We start from the raw sequence: 16,991 nt of genomic DNA on the forward strand, positions 1-16,991 counted from the left end.
TTCCCATAAAGCACAAAATCCAGCGGTAAACATAAAATAATAACAGTCAAACATTTACCAGCCTCCCCAACTTCAATCAACATTAAAACTTGTTTTGACGAGATGATAAAACGAAGCGCTAAGTCACGAAATCATTGCGCTAATGACTCCAGAGATTGTCTTACAAATCAGCCTTTAAGTTGACGAGAAGATTAGAGACGCAAAGCGGAGATAGACGAATTTTGAGTTTGATGTAATGAGAATATGGGATGTGTATTTGGTAATGTTTTTGGTTAATATCGTGCCTTTCAGAATACTAAAAGGCATAATATAATCATAAGAAATATTTTATGGCCTCTCACATATACGTTTTTAATGATTACGTATGTACTATGTAATCCAGCGTTGGTCACACATTCAAAATAATGCCGTAAGTGTCTAACACCATGCCGAAGTTCCGCGGCGGAAAATCGGCATGATTACGTCAGCAATGTCAAGCGCATACAATACGCGACGGAATTTTGGCAAGGTGTGTCATCGGTAATTTAAAATACATTGCAGGCGGAATCATGCCGAACTTCCGCCGCGGAACTTCGGCATGGTGTGTTTAGACACGTCTTAGTCACGGTTACGACTCACCTGCGGTTTTCGAAGGTCCGAATAAAGAAATAGGACGTAACTTCTGTCTAGACGTTGGTCAATAGTCAGTCAATGTTATGACTGAAACAGACTTTTTTGAAGTTTTCTTCTAAATTAATTTTTTTTATTCCCCAAAAACTAGATACATAAATAATAAAATTGCATGGAATTATTTGCAGCGCGCAACGGTGCGTTTAATTTATTTTGTATATGACAGTTTCTTTTAATGTATAAAATACGTTGAAAACTATCTTCAAATATAATTCTGGAGTGTACAGAATCAAATTCTAAGAGCATTGAATTTCCGCGGTACAACGATACTTTAATCTTTTCTCGCAGATAAATCACTCCACAACCGCGGCCATTTGTCAAACTGACGTGTAAAGCACGCGCACGTGATTGCACTGCATGAATCACATTGAGAACCACTGGATTCGCTGTTTGAGAACCACTGAATATTACCAATTTTTATTTGGAATGCTTGCAAATAAATGTGTTTGAAACTTTTTAAGTAGTTCCAGAGTATTCGTACTAAATGTTATAGATGGAAAAGTGTGCCTGTTACATCAATTGTTTTTAATAAGATTTGACATAGATATTCTAAAGTATCATTTTCATGCCTAATATCACGTCTTCTTTATTCTATATTCTTTTAAATTTTGTAACTGCAAAATGTACGATTCCTGAACGATTAACCGAGCTTTTAAAATTGTAGGAAATAGGAATAGAAACATGGTGTACCTAACTTAGTAAATATTTAATTGATGTTTTTAGCACAATTAAAAACCTTATTTTTTGCGAGTCGGACAATCGAATAGCCACTCGTATAAAAACCTCATCAAATAATTACAGGTCCCAATAAAACCGGTTATAAACTGTCTGAAAGGCAAACCTATAAACTGTCCGACTATTTAAGCCGGGTTAGTGAAGAGACCCGATTATAAGAGTTCGAATTTCGATTCAAGGTAGACGTGACGTGCTGGCGATTGCAATTGGCAAGCGCTTGAGACACAATATAACAACTGTCTTGGGATTATTGTAAAGTACGCCTTCTGGCGCGAGAAGTAAAGTACGTTCTCGGGAAGGATCCGTACACATTTTTTAGAGATAAAAGTGTCCTTAGATGTGCTTTCCCCATAGCAAACTTCAGTAAAATTGGCTCAGCAGTTTGGGCGTGAAGAGGTAACAGACAGGCAGACACACTTTCGCATTTATAATATTAAGTTTAGTATGCAATAGTCTGTCTTAAGACTGTCGTATATTAAGTAAGCCTAAAGGTCCCCATATTATACTGCAATATATGGGAAGGTTTACCTATGTCTGCTTTTTTTAAATGAATGAAATGAAAATCGAATGAAATTATTGGAATGAAAGAAAAACGTTTGATCGGTTCAAACATTTTGCGTTCGAAGCGTTATTCGAAGCACCAGAATCGGTCTCCTGGCCTCCTCAATCTGCTTAATTGGGAATGGTTTGAACGCACTTTAATGGGCCATACACGCTCACCAAACCTATAATCTGAACCTTATCACCTTGCAATAAGGTACAAATTTACCAGAAAATTCGTAAGAGATGTTTAATGATTGTCGTTAAGGTGAGGGTATTCGAAGAATTTTTCATGTGACGCATCTCTGTATGGCTGTATAGTACGTGCGTAATAAATTTTATTGTTCAACTATTAAATGGAAATGGACATTTTACCTTATAGTTAAATAAGAATTTGTATGTAATTACTAATTGTATTGCATTGTATTGCATTTATGTATTACCTTATATGTAATATTATTGTATTTATTGTATTATCTTATTATATTATAACTTCTTATAATCAGGGGAGCCCAAGAAGGGATTTCGTGACGCCAGTCAGATTAAGACAGTAGGTATGTTATTAAGCGTGCCATATATTATTAGGTATCTCTAGTAATAATTGTAATGGCATAGTTGATTGTTTGGTTGGTTGGTTAGTTAAACGACTAATTTTCAAGTTTTAAAATATCATCGGATGTCCCATTTTAAGAGAGAGATTGTTATGTAGACTCAAACAAGTTTTCACTGAAACCACTCATGATTGAAAGGTAAGGTAATGAAAGGCTTATGTTAAAATTAAAACTAATTCCTTAACCGATATGTATATTTTGTAAATTGCATTATTAATAATAAAATTAAGATTACAACTAATAACTTAGAACATTACTCAACTGTACCAAATTATACACTTTTCAAAGCCTTTATTCCTCACTTTACAATTCTTACAGCCTTATTTCTATGTTTGAATAAAACACCTTAACATTTCCTTTCACGTTCCTTTCAATAATACAATATTGTATGGTCAAGGCAATAATACAAACAAAATCATGTCGTGCGTGGTAACCATGTAAAAATCCTCGTTATTTTGTACCCACTACCACGGTCCAATGCTTCTTACCACTATTATACCCTTGTAATTGTACACACTAGGATAAATCTGTATGTAACATTTTAAACTAGTCCTTTTTTTTTCCTTAACTAAACTAGTCCTTAGTTTAGACTAAGAGTCCCCTCGTGACCACGGCCGTTGCAACACGGCCGAAACGTCGAGAAAAAGTATGTACTCGTAGTAGCATTACTACTTAAATAAGTCGCGTCAAGTCCCGATTAAAAAGTTTTAAATCTGTATGTAGTTTTAAAATAAAATATTTGATCACATGTTTAAAACAATAAACAAGCAAAGAAGCTTTGGTAACAATGCTTTCGTTATTTCACTCTAGAAATTCGAAATTATTAAAAATGCATTTATAATGACATGAGTGTTACCTTACGCATAAAGTTAATATACCTCTTTATTACCTTACGTTAAGTCCTACATATTATTTACGAAAGATCTGACTTAGCTGCAATTCTAAGTAGGTTGACAACATTATTTTTTTAAGATGAAATGTTATGTAGTTTAATGTGTTTTAAAACAAATTCGAGAGGGAAGAGCAATGTTCTTTTTCGAAATTTAAAGCTATATTATAAAGCTTTAAGATAACGCCTACAACTTTATATAGCTGAAAGTCATTTATCGCGCGTGAACCGTACATTTTTCACAATGAGAACTTTCTTATGCCCATTTCCGTCTCTGAAAGTATCTTCATACCAAACATCCGCTATGGCGTGACGAGGTTACAGACGGACATACACTCTTTTGCATTCATAATATTAGTGAGGATATCGTTGCTAAAGGTATTCGACTATGTACAAGCTCACCAAGATATTCTTTGTCCATTACTCGTAATCCGATAATACACGGCGTCCAATTGAATCGCTATGGTGATGGCGGGCACGCACGTACACACAGGGACTGTAATAGATGCCAGGAATTTCTTTGTATTTTTAAGGGTTTCTTGGTAGTGCTTGTAAACGTGTTTGTTGATTGATCTAATGATATATTTTTTTATAAAATAAAGGGGCAAACGAGCATACGGGTCACCTGCCGGAAAGGAACTTCCGACACCCTTGGATACTCGCATCTTCAGAGGAGCTGCAGGTGCGTTGCCGGCCTTTTAAGAGTGAATATGATAATAAAGGAGGGGAGGGTAGGGAAGGTAATAGGGTAGGGGATTGGGCCTCCGGTAAACTCACTCACTCGGCGAAACACAGTGCAGGCGCGGTTTCACGCTGTTTTCTGTGAGCCCGTGGTATTTCTTCGGTCGAGCCGGTCCATTCACGCCAAAGCATGGCTCTCCCAAGGTAAATTTGATATTTGGAAGTGTAGGCTTGTAAAATGATAAAAATTTAAACGATCGAGACACGAGAAGAAATTAAATTTGGGCTAAATAATGTAAGGATTTCAGATTATTTAGCTTTAATTGAATCTCTTGAATTCTTCATAGATAGAGTTTTATAGTAGTACATTACAGTACATTTTTAACTGGCGTCACAAAAACGCATTCCAAAGTTGTAGGGGTTGTTACTTTACACCTCTAAGTGTAAAGGAATCTTAATTGGTTTTTATGACTTTGTAATGTTCCTGTTCTTGTCACACTTTATCATTAACTTTAGTAGCAATTAAAGGGATTTATAACTGAGGCCCTTGACAATATTGTAAATGTAAGTTTGCTTGTTACGTTATCATGCCCTTGACTACATTTAAATTTTTAGATTTCTGATAAGAGAAATATTATACTTATCATAATGATATAGTTTATAGTTCCGTAGCCAATTATCAAAAGCAAGCAACACTTTCACTTTTTCTCCCTTCTCTCAAAATTTTGGATTTTGTCCACCATCATACCCTTGATAAAAATATTCGTGTTATTTGTAAGTAATAATAGTATCTCAAATAAACTTAGTCCTGAACCGAATTCCACAATATTCTAGAGTGTTCATGTCAAGCAGCACTTAATGTAAAACCTTTCTGATATCGCACCGCTCCATCTCCTGAGAGAGCAGAAATCAAACAATGCATGTAAATTTCCTTTTGAATAAATTTTATACTGAATATAGTTTACTATGGGAACTCGAAGCGATCTCGATTCTATGATACCATTAGTGAAATTGATTCTTAGAAAGATGACGAACTAACGATAAATAACGTTGATTTGGTTATATCAAGTAGATGGTAGTCGGAATAATATTTCGTAGGCTACAATAATTGTTATGACCCAACAAAATGACGTTGGTGAACCATCTGCCTATAAAGCAATTTGTTTGATAGTACAAAAACTCGTAAAGAGGAAAACACGTAAATTCATAATTATAATATAGTGTCAATGTCCACTCTAGCACATATTCGTCAATGATTGCCCAGCATTCACGTCGATTGTGCTTGTTATAGCTTCATAATCATATTGACAATCATGAATGTATTTAGCGCGCACTAAAAGTAATTATTTAATTCTCATAATTTTAACTTCTATTCGATTTTCAACATATTTCGAATAGAGATACTGTGTACAAACATTAAACATGTTAACCTAATACCTTGTAATAATTCTCACTATGTTCTAACTAGGCTTAAGAATAGGAAACCATAAAATAAATAATTATTATAAATTCTAATACGTCATATTAAACGGATCCTTTGCACTAGTGGTTAGAAACAACAACTTACCTTTCATATTTTAAAAACTTTTATTACGAAATGTCATTGACTTTATTATTAGAATTTTTACATTGTTCAAGACTCTAAAAGTTTTAAGTGTAAAATTTTATCTACTCCTGAGTAATATCCACTAGACAATAAAATAACTCTAACTGGACAGCATTAAAAATGTTACATAAAAGTAGAATTTCGTTTGTATTCTTTGCTTGCTGGACTTTAATGAATAAAATATTTATTTAATGCACTATATAGTAATTATAAACAAACTTATTATCATAGGCACAAACAGAATACGCTAATAATTAGTAATAAATATGACTTAATTTTGTAGTTTTATAATATTGTTACAAAATAAATTTTTAAATATTTTTCATGTGCAGGTGTTAATATTAATAATATATTGTAGATATGGACCAATACAGACAGTTTAAATGACTCTCATAATAATGAAATAACCAATAATTAATACGAAGCACATTAATCATGTTTATTCCTACTGACACAATAGCTATTCAAACCAAAACAACACTCATCTTAAAACATCAGTTGACCAATCTTGAATAGCTTCGAGAAGTTTCGAGAACCCGTGGTACTTCCCTCAATACCTCTTTCGAACTTCTCAATATTTCAGAAACTCTGGCACCTGCATTAAGTGATTAGTCCCATTTGTGAATATCACAGCTTGGCTCAATGGAAACACTGAAATAACTTATGCAAAACTTTATAGACTGTACTAGACTTGAATTAAAATAATTAACAGCGAAAACTTCATTTCCGACGGGTTATAAAACACAAAATATATTTATTATATAATAGTAAACGATTACTGTATGGTTCCTGTATACCGTGGGAGAGCCATGCTTCGGCACGAATGGACCGGCTCGACCGAAGAAATACCACGGGCTCACAGAAAACCGGCGTGAAACAGTGCCGTGTTTCGCCGAGTGAGTGAGTTAACCGGAGGCCCAATACCCTACCCTATTCCCTTCCCTACCCTCCCTACCCTATTACCTCTTAAAAACCTTCTGATGATGCGAGTGTCTATGGGCGACGGAAGTTGCTTTCCATCAGGTTTGCCTGTTTGCCCCCTTATTTTATATAAAAAGAAAAAATTGTCAAGCGGTGAGCGTGCCAACGAACTGAACTGTCATGAAGATCATGTGGCACTTGGATGGCAATGATCATTTTCATACAATTTTCTCTACTACTTATAAATCATGATTTTCTCTATTCCAATTCTTTTACTATTCAAAGGTACCTGAAATTATGCCTATGTATGCGTGTACCGCTTTGCATGGTCTAGTATGAAAGTAGTCTAGGTACGCTTTATATCTCAAATGTGAATCTATACCCGCGCGGTTAGTTTCAAAAATAGAACCAATTCCAAATTACCAATTAAACTTATCTACGTACGTATTTCACCGTAACTATTTACCGTCTATTGCGTTCAACTATCAAAGTTTTAGAGCATGCAAACGCGTAAAGCCCGGTTTCGATAGCGTTATAGTCATCATAAAATACGTTATTACGGGCTCAGCTTCGAGATTAATGTTAAAAGGGGCTTCAGGTCGCTTTACATCTGCGATCATTAAATTTGCAATTTGTGGTGTCATTTCGTAAGTGAATTGCATTTGTTTTAGGTGTGCGACATAAACGTGTTTCACACAAGCGTTTCCAATTCCAATGGATTTGGGGTCACCGCCGATATACAATTTCAAGTTGGCCGACTATCGTACAACTAAATTGCGACGTTTCACAATTTAATTGGACAACTTTTTAACCCCCGACAAAAAAGAGGGGTGTTATAAGTTTGACGTGTCTGTCTGTCTGTCTGTCTATTTGTCTGTGTGTGTATCTGTCCGTGGCATCGTAGCATCCAAACGGGTGGACCGATTTTGATCTAGTTTTTTTTTTATTTGTAGATAATCGGAAAGGAATCGCGGTTCTTAAACGATTGGTGTCCAATTATTTAGTTGTACAATTTAATTGGATTCAATGTGCGAGCTTTTATAAGTCGCTATAGCTATTGGTGTACTATGCGATTTAGTCTGAAGTCACTAGATGTTTCCAGTGACTTCGTTGCTTCGTTTATCGCGAGAAATCGTATTTTTGCGGAAAGTTATTTCCCGGGACTTAAACTTATCTACATACCAAATTTCATCAAAATTGGTTCAGCCAATTAGATGTGAAGAAGACTACACTAAACTTTCGCTAATGTATTATTATCATTAAGATATGTATAAATATTATGGCAAATTGGGCCCAAAGAGTTATAAATTTTCCCGAAACTAAAATAGTTTTAAATCCTATAATCAAAGTGGAATACGACCGAAAATTTCACAAATGAAATAAAACAGTTTTCATATCATTTCATACGAGAACTCCAGATAGTTTGAAATGAACCTGGATTTAGTAATCTATAAAATATCAAGATAAAAGCCTTTATAGAGTGCAGGCAAATTATTGTCATCATAAACTTACTCGAAGATAGGAGCATGTTTACTCACTTGGATTTTATACTCTACTCAATTTTGAATTACCTTGCCAAGTTTTACAATGGCTGTGTATTTTACAATAGGTATTCTCCTACTGGATGTCTAGAGACTTCTTTCTTAGGCGTATGCCTTTAGAGCGACCGCAGACGTACAATTTCAAGTTGGCCAACTAAATCGCAAAGTATACGAATAGCTATAGCGACTTATGAGAGCTCCCTTCCGATTACCCACAGTTAAAAAGTTGTTGTAATTGTATATCTGCGGTGACCCTTCGTCAGCGTCAGAGTTGAGACTGTCAAGTGACTGTCGCTGATTATGACAACAATATTTAAAATGTATTGTTAGTTTTGTGAGAATTGCACAGACCGACGATTGAAGCACTTTGATGATATTGTCATTGACCAGTGAATCGCTATGTCACTTAACGATGTTAAATCCTGCTTTCATACAAGATATATTGAAATAATTCGATTATAGTTTCTTATAGCCTATATCATGCCTCCGTGGTCCAGTGGCTTAGAGCTCGTGGGTTCGATCCCCGAGTTGGAAACATGTTATTTCCAAGTTTGATTAGGACAATGCAGGCTGATCACCTGAGTGTTTGACAAGTAAGACGATCCATACGTCGGATGGGTATGTAAAAAGTAGGTACTGCGCCTGATCTCTCGCCAGTCGGTCGTCCGTCCCGCTGGGTTATGAGAGCAGAAGGAACAGAGAGTGCTCTTGTGTACTGCGCACACACTTGAGCACTATAAAATTACTCCTGCGTAACTGGCCTAGTTTCATTGAAGCCGGCCACCGTCACCGAAACCGGTGTGGGAGTTATTATTATTATAGGTTCTTATAAAAATAAAACCGATAATACACGGCAAATTACATTACGATTTTCAGTCTAGTCCAACAAATGTGAGAAGTTGAGCATAACGACGATAGTAGAGCCACAGAAGCTGATGATCTCCAGTGGAAGAGTGACGTCCAGGGGGATGAATCGCCAGATTTTACTCCTCAATGGTCGCATTTCCGTATACTGTAGAAACACTTGAATATCCTCCTTTGTTCTTGCATCTGGTAAGAACGAAAAGATTAATAATATTTGTAACATGAATTAGTAACATAGAATAAGACGAGGATAATTCAATTTCTTTTTCTTTTTTTTTATGAGTAAAGGGGGCAAACGGGCAAACGGGTAACCAGCCCCTCTAGCATATGCCAACGAGAAAATTTTGTCTACACGTATTCTCGATGTTTGATGGCTTTTCTCTTCATATCTATTGACCCTAACATGACATACATTTTCCTCGTGTAGATCTGTCGTCAAAATCTAGCGACATAATGTCAAAAAATGATTTTTTTGTGAGAACGTGGTATTTCTCCGGTCGAGCCGGCCCATTCGAGCCGAAGCATGGCTCTCCCACGTATAAAATTTATTGATTGGATTCTTTCAGACATTTAACATGAAATAGACAAACATTTCAAGGTAGAAGAAAGTCGAGTATTAGAAAGTAATGAAATAATTCAACAAACAGAGCAAATGATAGGAAAAGGTAATTTTATTTGAACTATAATATGAAGTATATTAATTAATGTTTGTAGACATAATATTCACGCTATAATATTTTTGGTAGAGCATACATACCGGTAGTTTCCATGTACTGGTGAAACAAGCTAAGTCTGATCTTTTCTACCTCCATAATTTGTTGCTCTATCCCTAGACAGGGAGAGAATAGGAAGAAAAATACTTGAAGACTGTGCAATATTACAAAGCCAATAGACATCAGTGGTTCCTAAAAAAGTAATGAAATTAACACCTGAGATATAAAAAAACAACTTCTCATGATATTAATTTGGTTTCTTACGTGCCCTTCTATTACGAGTAGAAGATGATAAACATTAATAACTAATTTTGGAACCGTGCAAACTATACTTGCAAATACCTGTAACAATTAAAACAAAATTTTAAGTCTAAAACGATTCAAATTTTAAAAATCTGCTATAGCAAATTAAAAGTTATTTCTACTTACCGAAGCATGTATTTCTGGCATTATCAATTCAGCTGTATCTGCAATTTTCCTGTACACGTTGAGAAGGAATTTGATTTTAGCATCCTTGAACATTTTTTTGTCACTAACGTGTAAGTAAAAATTGCATCCAGGCATTTCATCAACTCTCAAGCGTAGAAAGTGTAAGCGATATCGGACCATATCGATAAGAACATAACGCCACACCCTGTTAATATCAAGGACAAAGGAAGAGATCAAACTAATAATGTACAATGCGAGAATAGAGAAGCAAACATAGGCTTTGCAGTAGATAATAGTAAAAGCGATCCTGAAAATCCAGAGGACAATAATGTGGACGAAGATTTTCTTATTTGTCTTATCATTGATGTTGGCCTTAATTCTGAGGCTGCAATCAATGCTTTGTAAGTTTTTGCAGAATTCCTTTAATCTAGAATCATAGATGAGCAAGATTATAACGGACAAAATATACTCCATTACTGCCCACGCCTGGACCATAATATGGTCAAAACAGCAGAAGTAGGAGGAACAAACAATAAGACTAATAATGCAAAGGCAGTAGAAAACAAAAAGGTACTTCTTAACTTTGAACACTTGGTAGTTCAAGCCGCTAATATTGAGCAGGATTAAAAATGGTTTGAAAGTTTCGATCATGTTTCTTTTGGAGTTTACAAAAACTACGTTCTTGGCCATTTTCATTTTGGAACAGGTGATTTTATTAAAACGGTTGATTTATCGTGTTTGTTATTTACAGTCACGTCAGGAACGTTTGCGGGTTTGCCGTCAACAACGGTTTGGATCAAATGCTCAAAGGTTTCAGCACTACCGATATGGACGTTACTTTTGGTACTGTGTAGGACAATAATAGAAAAAAAAATATTTACTGAAAGACACATGACATGATAATATATATTTTTTATCGAATTCTATGAATATTTCATACAATATTGAATATTCATAGAATTTGTTATCCATATAAGGCATTATGTACCTTATAAGTTATAAGAATTTGATGAAACTAAAGAAACAGAAGAGAGAATAAAATAATATTGTAATAATAATAAATGCTATGCTCTTTTGCGCTCTTTACGGGTAGGAATGAGATAATTTGCTGAAAATTTTCCTACAACTATTCAAAAAACTTTCAAGTTATACTTTGCACAAATTGTTTTACTAGCTAGAAGCATCGAACGCGCTAACAGAAACGATAGTTCTCCAATATTGTGGCTTATACATTTTCACAGGCGGTACTGACCACACAAAGGCTTTTCAATTTATTTGTACGCAATTGACAAAGGACGGTGACACACAATCCGACGCGAAGTTTTATACAATAGCCACGTCAGTTAAGTCAGCAAATATATCATTCATAGGTTTTGGGGATTTTTTGGGCATTGTTTCAACATGTCATGATGCATCAATGTCGATACTAGGAATAGAAAGGTGGGTCATAGTTTTTCCTTTTGACTTAAAATCGAAAGCCTCTTTGGTTCTATGAAAATTTAATCGCACGAGTTCAAGGTTAAATTTCGGGTACCAAGTTTCTAAGGCCATCCCCCGAGAAAACGACCTTGACCATACATTTGACGCGTTGCCGAGATCGCAAGAAATCCTATTTCTTAAATTATCTTAGTATAACATTGATGAAAAAATTCAAGCAGGGAATAAGTAGTTAATGAAATTGTCTATCTATTGTCGTGTGTTACAAATAAACTTAATTTGTAAATACGAGGGAGATGCTGAAAGTATGCTTCAACTTTAATAAATTGGTATTATTTTAGAAGCTAATATCATGAGTATAATAAACAAAAATAGGAAATAACGGGAAAAGGAATGTTGATATACTGAAGATTATTGCTGTATTTTTATTATAACTTTGTAGCTTTCAAATTATTAGTTTATAAGGCTTTAAATACGGTAAATTACGGCATCTCCGTAGGAATAGCACCTTAAGTGGGATTTAAAGTATACAGGGTACTTTTTATCCCAGAAAAATAGAGTGATACATTCACAGGAATCGAAGTATCTCGACCATAATATCAAGTTTCAGCCAAATCGGTTTTGTGATTTGGGCGTAAAGAAGTAACAGATAGATAGGACACACTTACGGATTTATATTGTGGAATATATGCGTGAAGGCCGCGAAGGAAGATCTTCTGACCGAGCTAGGTGTTAGGCCGCGTTTCCACTGACGCGTCAGTGAAAACGCGACCTAACACCTGCAGACGTGGAGCGGAGAGGAGCTTAGCGGTGCCCGAATTGACCTATCCTGCTATTCCATCGGAATGACAGCGAAGCGGAGCAAAGATTTCGAGCATGGTGATTAGTCAATTCGGCACCGCTAAGCTCCTCTCCGCTCCGCTCCGGCTCCGCGTCAGTGGAAACGCGGCCTACTCGGTCAGGCCGGTGCCCACGTGATACATTTCAGCTATCGTATAATATAATAATATGTATACCGACGCACTTAGAAAACTTCGATAGCGCGATGCAGGAATGTTAGGCGAATTGTGGGTACGCCACAATATTATTAATATGGAAGCAAGACTTAAACGTAGAAAGTTTATGTATTTTCTTGGAACGGTCTTGAAACTTTTCGAAATCTTTTTAATCACGTTAAGTGTCTACAAGTGTCTTTTCCAGGACAATTCCGTATCCGGTTTGCGGCAGTTAAACTGTCGGAAATCAAAACATAGGCGTAAAACAGAAGTAAATTGTTTAAGATGCCATTAGAGACGATTCGTCCTCTTACACTATTAACTTGTTATTGTACAGAAAAAACCTAACGTGCCACGAAGGTATGCGGATTTGATGCGGTATTATATTAAAGAGCAAAAGTGTGAGTAAGCTGTTATTTTTACAATCCGCATAAAACAAATAAAACGCCTCTGTGGTCCAGTGGTTAAGAGAGTGGCTCTTGACTCGGAGGTCGTGGGTTCGATTTGTTATTTCCAAGTTTGGTTAGGACAATGCAGGCTGATCACCTGATTGTCTGACAAGTAAGATGATCCATGCGTCGGATGGGCATGTAAAAAGTCGGTTCTGCACCTGATATTCTCTCGTCAATCGTGTCGGTCTTCCGTCCCACTGGGTTATAAGAGAAAAAGGAATAGAGAGTACTCTTGTATACTGCGCACACACTTGGACACTATAAAATTACTCCTGCGTAACTGGCCTGGTTTCACTGAAACCGGCCACCGTCACTAAAAGCAGTCCACACTAATACCCTATAACAACTCCCACGAGTTATTATTATTATTTTTAGAATCATTATGGTTAATAATTAATTGTAATTCAGTAGTATTCAATAGACCAGACTTATATTATGAATAAAAACTATGTTATGTCTGTCTGTCTTATTGTTCCTTGTCTTTTTACGTTTAAATCACAGAAACTTATTGGACAATATTAGGACACTTGGTCTCACGAACGGACGAAACGGGTAAACTTAAGGCAAGTAAGATAAATTCAATAAACCAAGTATTTTAGGTCAGTCTCATTAGGAATAATAATAATTGTAAGTTATAACTTTACTCGCGTGGTAACTATAATGTCTTTTTAATGTCGAATGGAGCCTTTCTGTCTTTAGTATTTTATTGACAAAATACTTTGTTTTGAGTGCATAAAGTTATTTTCAAATGTTATATTTTAGCTGACATTAACACTGAGTCAGAGTATAGCAATATGACATATCCCTACTAATATTCCTATACTGTGACTGAGTGTTATAAGCCTCTGTAGAATAAAAAGATAAAAAAAATGTTTTATTTGGTTAAAACGATAGGCTCTTGCCGTATCCATGTTTAGCAGCTCTCGGCTCGCCCCTCGCTGTCGTTAAGTCGAATGATAGAGAACTTACGCTTTCGACTTCATTGCTTTCAATTTGTCTAATATACAGGCTGTTGACAATCCACTCCCTACTCAAGTACTATAGTAGGATAGACGGATTTAATAAAACACGCGCTTTGGTATTAAGTCATCACTTGGTGTAACCGAGTGATGACTTAATTGTCTACAACTTGAATATTTAGCAGTTATTGGATTTGGGTTAGAACTTAATTTTACTATTAAATTACCTTAAATAATAAAAACCAGTAGAAAATATATCTGCAGATTTACACTTATATGTTTTAGTCATCATGCGTAAATGATTTGTTTTCGCAAAGATTTGGCGCAGATGTAAACTGCGAGAAAGGGCATAGTTTGTACTACTACTTGCCTCTCGAAAATGTACAGTTACTGCGACATTTTGTTACAGATACGAGTAATGGCTATTATTAATAAAAAAATCGCTATAATCTTATTTTGGAGACACCGTTTATAACAAAACACCCTGTATATTGACAGGTCACAATGTTCAATGGAGTAGACCGAGATCGCTGTAAATAATAATAGTGTTTTTCCTTCATTACGCTGTTTATTGGAGTGCTGTCGATCGCTGGCATTAAGCGTAAAAGTAGAATTATGAAGGGACATTTCCTCTATAACTGTACTAATTAATACTTTTTATGAACATATGTAAGCAAAATATGCAAAATTAAATATGGCCGCGCACACAGCAAAAGCCCTACAAATAAACCTACCTGAATAATTTGATTGTTTTTGCCAGCAGCGCCCATTGACATAATATTCATTTAAAGCCTTGGTGCACTATAGATGTTTTAAATTGTAATTTTCCATCTTTTTACTAAAAGATGGCCCCGTGCGAGTTTCTTACGCCGGTTCTTCTCGCCGGGTTAGTTCCCGAACCGGTGGTAGGCACCGTAGTATCGACGTTCGGTAATGTTTTTGTAAAAAATTAGTTTGAATTAAAATATTTTGATTTTTGATTTTGATTAGAGCTGCTTTTGAATCCTCTTATAACACTACATCGTTAACACCGCAAATACCAACAATTATCCAGATAGCTCCAGATAGATCGCAATTAGCATCCCCCCCCCTCCTCAACTCCGTAAATAATTATACTTAAATCCGAAGCCATAAATCAAGCGGCTACTTAGCGCGCGATTAGCATCGAACAAGAGGCGCTAAATCATTGTGACAACACCCTCCCACTCGCCGACTGTCGACACGTGATTATAATATTGTATATAGATGTTGCCGGCAGAGATTACAAAAGAGAGGTTGTTGGAAAAAGTTTTTGCTATCAATTGCTCTTATAGTATAGTTGATTCATTTAGGCAGATAACCTATGTAGTTTAGTCGAGTTATTTTAATGACAGTCAAAAGAATATCTACTAACATTGAATAAATATTGCCTGATTATTGATAAAGGCTTATCACCTGTTCATGAATCAGTTTCGTTGATGGTACTTTTCACTAGAATATCTTTTAAACTTGCACAAACGTTTCCTCTTTAAACATATAACCTTTAGGCCAAACTATAAGAAAAATTAAGTTGTAAAATGTCATGGAAACGCTGCCCTTCAGCATAATATAAAGTAACCTAAAGTCAAAGTCAATAAAGTCAATTTTTTTTATTTAGAAAACATTTTCCGAGCGTTGTTGCTACTGGGGCCTACCACCGGTACCTATTATATATTATGAGTAATTTAGACCTGTAAGAGGTCTTAACTTAATGATCTATGTAAGTCCATCTCATTATTTTATCATGAAGTAAAAATACACACATTATTTCTTATAAGTATTAGTAGAATTAGATTTAACTGTATAGAAATACCTCTTGTATTAGATATCTTCCAAAGTCCTGCATGGAAATTAGACTTCACCGCAATTTAGCTTAGCGCGGAGTAACTTTTGAAGCAGTCTCAGAACGCTAGTACTAAGTTTCGCCATGTCGGTGAATCTGATATCGCGCGGATACATTTAATTAACTTAATACGTCCGAATTTAACTTTCTGTGGTTATTTGTATGAAGGTTTATTATAATAACTAGCTGACCCGACAGACGTTGTCCTGTCTTAACGATTTAACCATGATTAAAATGAGTATACCATACCAAATTTATCAAAATAGATTAAATGGTTTAGGTGAAAATCATAGTTTATTGTGCGGAAACAGTACATTTTCCGGGATAAAAAGTATCCCTTATGAAGTCATTTGGAAACAGACATTGTATTTTTGAGTGTTCGCTAGAAAATGTCTTTCGCCATAAAGCAGCCTAAATTCCGTTCCTTTCCGATGATTTTATGTTTTTACTGTAGAATAAATCTTAGGTATTATTTTCGGGAATTATAAATTAAATAACTAATAAATAATTTTCGAAAATTAATGTCTAAAACAAACAAATATAACAGTACCTGAACTTTGTAGACATTTTACAAAAAATACATTTCTGAACGCACACATGATGTCTTCAGAAAAAAATAAAGTTGTGGCTTAAAAGTCTCAACAACCAGGCCATAAGCTCCAAAAAAAAAATAGTTGTTACACTATTTGACAGGATTGGACAACAAATGTTTGACATGTAATAAACAAATCAGCATCTATTGAAATGATTAAGTTCATTCGAGATCATATGATTCAAGATCATTACACATATCGAGTTTTCATTATTTTTAAGATGTATTCTGCTATTCGGGACGGAAATAAATCCAACAAATCAAAAAACATGGCAATCGGTCCAGCCGTTCTCGAGTTATAAGTGTTGTAACAAACACGACTTTCTTTTATATATATATAGATAAGAATCATTTTATTCATATTTTTAAATGACAGCAAAACACCACCATTATAAAATATACAGGAAAATAACAAATAATAACAATAAAGAAAATAAAAGTAAAAAACATATTAAAACAAACAAAACATGCATTATGAAAAAAAAAGTACAAAATT

This window comes from Aricia agestis, chromosome 18 (genome assembly GCF_905147365.1).
Source record: "Aricia agestis chromosome 18, ilAriAges1.1, whole genome shotgun sequence".
Classification (NCBI taxonomy): domain Eukaryota; kingdom Metazoa; phylum Arthropoda; class Insecta; order Lepidoptera; family Lycaenidae; genus Aricia; species Aricia agestis.